Source organism: Belonocnema kinseyi, chromosome 1, assembly GCF_010883055.1.
Source record: "Belonocnema kinseyi isolate 2016_QV_RU_SX_M_011 chromosome 1, B_treatae_v1, whole genome shotgun sequence".
NCBI lineage: Eukaryota > Metazoa > Arthropoda > Insecta > Hymenoptera > Cynipidae > Belonocnema > Belonocnema kinseyi.
The window spans coordinates 41,967,441-41,971,373 of record NC_046657.1 but is presented as its reverse complement, the minus strand read 5'-3'; positions in this window follow the sequence as shown (position 1 = coordinate 41,971,373).

Genomic DNA, 3,933 nt, shown 5'->3' with positions numbered 1-3,933 from the left:
CAGGTTTGCCTGAAGCTATTGCAACATAAGATTTCCAAACTCAATTGATGTGATTTTAAGAAGTATCAGAAAACAATATTGTGGAGTATACGAAACATACTTTTCGGATCACAAACCAATCATTGCCTGGATGTAAATGGTACCGATATCTGTGAGTGGAGCAATACTTTACAATTATTTGACAGTTTAAGTATTTCGAAAGTCGAGAATATCAATAAAGAAAATGTTTCTCAAAAACTTGCAACTTCACGCGTTTCTGAAAAACTTGTTCTTTGTGAGGATGAAAATCAGGATTCCTGTGTGATTAATATAAGTGATTATGATGCAGATTATGATTCTTTGTTTAACCAAGAAAATTAATCATATAACTTTTTTAATTTTCATCAAAATTAGAAGTGTCATTTGGATAATTTGGAAGTATTTTTGTGAAGTATAAGACATTAACAACATTTTCTGAAACTTAAAAAAAAATTGTCTAAAATTTAGAAAAAGCTCTAATTTTTAAAATTGTGGGCTAATTGAAAAATTCGGCTAGAATAGTTTTTAAACATATTTGGTATATAATGAAAATTTTAAATGAAATTTATGAATCCATGAAAAAACTAATTTGTTCTATTTTTTAAAAATTTTCAATTTTTTTTACATTTTTCAACAGTAAATAACAAACGGTAAATAATCAAAATATTTCACTCTCAAAATAGTCAGCTTTGCAACTGTCACGCAGTTGCTCCAAGTTAAATTTTATGATTAAGGTACGTAAAAATTTAATAGATTTAAAACAAACAAACCTTTGATGGCAGGAATCATTTAAAAAATTATTTTAAATTACGTAAAAACTATACAATTTCTTATTTAAAAATTGTTTTTTCTGGTATAAATGAAGAAATAAATGTATAATTCTCAAAGGAAAATTTTCTAGAACTTTCCCTCTTTATATCAAACAAATCTAGAAAAAAAATTAAATGTAAAAAACGGTGGGGTTTTAGGTGATTTGAATTTGAATATCTACAGAAAATTACTCACTATTTTTTAAAATTTTCTTCTTTTTTTTTTAAATTTTCTAATGAATTTTGAAAGTAGGCAAAAAATATATTGAAACCAGAAGCAAAGAGATAAATAAACATTTTAGAATGAAAAATGTTAAGTATTCAACACAAATATTGACAATTTATTGATAATCCGCTTTTTTCATTTTTTAAATGCACATGCTTATAATTTTGTAAAACAAAAGGTTCAGAAAACTGCAACTGAATTGGTACTGAACAATTTTTCATTTTAAAATTGACTTTGGATTTCGTTTGTTAGTTTTGTTCGTAAAAATGAGATGTAGGAGACTTATGAAGTTTTTTCAAACTTGTTTTTACAATTTCAGATTCATATAAAGGAACTTTAAATAATCTTAAAAAGCACGTGAGCCATCGCGCGACGCCTGGCAGAAGTAATACTTTCATATTATGTAAATTCAAGTGGTTTTTCTTTAAAATCATCGAAACCGAAAAAGTTGTTAAAATACACTTAAAAATGACATAACACTTCACCAATCACACAGGAAATCGCAAATTAATTCACGCACATGTAAGAGCCGAGAATGGAGAGAAAGACACCAAGAGAAAGAGAGAAAGAGAGAAAGAGAGAGGGACGTGGAGAGAATGGGGAGAAGGGGAGACAGATAGGGAGAGGGAGAGACAGATGGGAAGAGGGATTGAAAGAGTCAGTCACTGGGAGAAGCGAAGGAGAGATACAATAGAGGAAGCGTTACCCTGGAAGCATCACCCTCAAAGCGTCACCCAGTTTTGCGAGTTTATACCGTGCCATAAGAATTTATCACTTCAGAAATTCGAGCTGGGGTTCAAAAGTGTACTTTCTTTAATAAATTAGATAAAGTACAGTTAAACTTGGATTCAATGTCAATTTTGGGTCTCAGCGTGACATTAAACCCAGAGTCTCGGAACCGTGCGGCGTCAACTCTTGGATACATGAAATGGAGGATCACGAAATCCGGGTTTGACTGTCTTCAGTTCAACACCATGCAACAGACGCTCAGGGGTTGATATTTGGCCTATACTTCAGATTTAAAAATTGAAAAACAAGGTTCCAAGTAACAAGTAGTGAACCCTACAGAAGCAAGGAAGAAACCAGGTAATAAATATGATAATGTAGACGAGCTCTTTATAAATCAAAATGAGAATAAAATTAGCAGAAAGAGGCTGAGGCTGTTCTTATGGATTTGAATTGAACGATAAATATTTAATTAATTAGAAGTTTAATATCGATATGGATACTGACGACCAGGAAAAACTTTCGGACGATTTTGTTTCAACAGGGAAAATTTTCAAGAAAATGTTAAAAGCAATAAGTTTGAATAAAAATGATGTCAAATTTAAAGAATTATTTCACGACATGTAAGAGGATATTGGATCATACAAATATCGATAAGTCTTACGAAGAATATAAAGAAGGAAAAAAAGAAGTCGCCAAGGAAATGATTAATGATATTTTTGAAGCACAGATGAAAATGTGTAGCGGATTTTGAAAAACTAAAAAAGAGGTCAAGAAAAGCTGCTGATCGGACAATCAGCTGTATCAGACGTAAACTCAAAATAATTTCTCAGTGGTTTGCAAAGTATCTTCTGCAGTCCTCTAAGCAACTTTACTCATTATCATTGATTTTTTTGGTATGCAGAAAGAACATACAAGATTTTGGAACTCCTCTCTAGCTTCTTCACATTCTGTTGTAATCGTTAAACCAAGGAAGGGATGCTTCAGCCAGTAATATATAATAATAAAAATATAGATAAGCGTAATATATGGATTAGTAGACCGAGCTATCATATTAGCGGATGCAAGATACCATTAGGAAAACATTCATTTAGTAAAAAAAACTCTTTTAAAAAACGGCTACCCACCAGAATTGTTGAAAATTAAAATCGCTGAACGTTACAAGAAAATCAAAAAAGAAATCAAAAGATACAGATTAATAACAATTCAAACTTAAACTTAAAAAAGAAACAAATTTATAGTTTTGCCATATATTGAAGTTTATAACGAATATCTATTCAGAATGAAAAAAATTTAACATCCAATTAGGTTTCTCAGTTGATCAGAAATTCAATAAAATATTATTTCAAAGCGGAAAAAATAAAATAGGAAAAGGGAAAAAATCCAATTCTGTATAAAGAAGTACCTGTAAAAATTGCAACAAAAAAAAATAACATTGGACAAACTAGAAGACCATTATATATAAAAAATAGAGAACATGAAAGATGTGTTGATAATAATTTACAAAATACAGCTTTAGCCTCAACAAAAATTATTTACTTATCAAATTCGTTAATTGTGTCATTAATTGCAGAAGAGAATAGATTTTCAGGAGTCACAGAGAAAAAATGGTTTAAAAAATTAAAATTGTTTATAAAAGTCCGGAATATGGCTTTAGAAAAAAATACGAATCTCAACATCTGTTAATTCTTTCATTAACTCTAGAAAATAATTGTGAAAGTAAATAAAATTTTTTTAAATGATTACCAAATATCTTTTAAAAATATATTGATTCTAATAATCTTTAATTTTATCATTATTTTCAGAAAATAATAACTTGTTACGTTTTTGGGGAGACAAAATGATTTGAATAAGCTGTTTAAAGAAATAACGGTTGTTCAAATAATCCAAAATTATTAATAAAAACTTTAAAATTCGTAAATTATCGATTAAATATAATTTATGTTGACAAAATTTCATAAAAATACCGTCTCCCGTGTAGAAATAGCCCCGTTTCACCCGGCCAGAAGAAGGTTTCTGGCCAGAATCTGACCGGGTCAAACCAGGATACTATTTTGTTAATTGCCCGGCCGGGATCTGATTAAGTACCCACCGGAACCCGGTCGGGCCAAACCGGGCCACAACTGATTTATATCGATTTACTATTTCTTAATA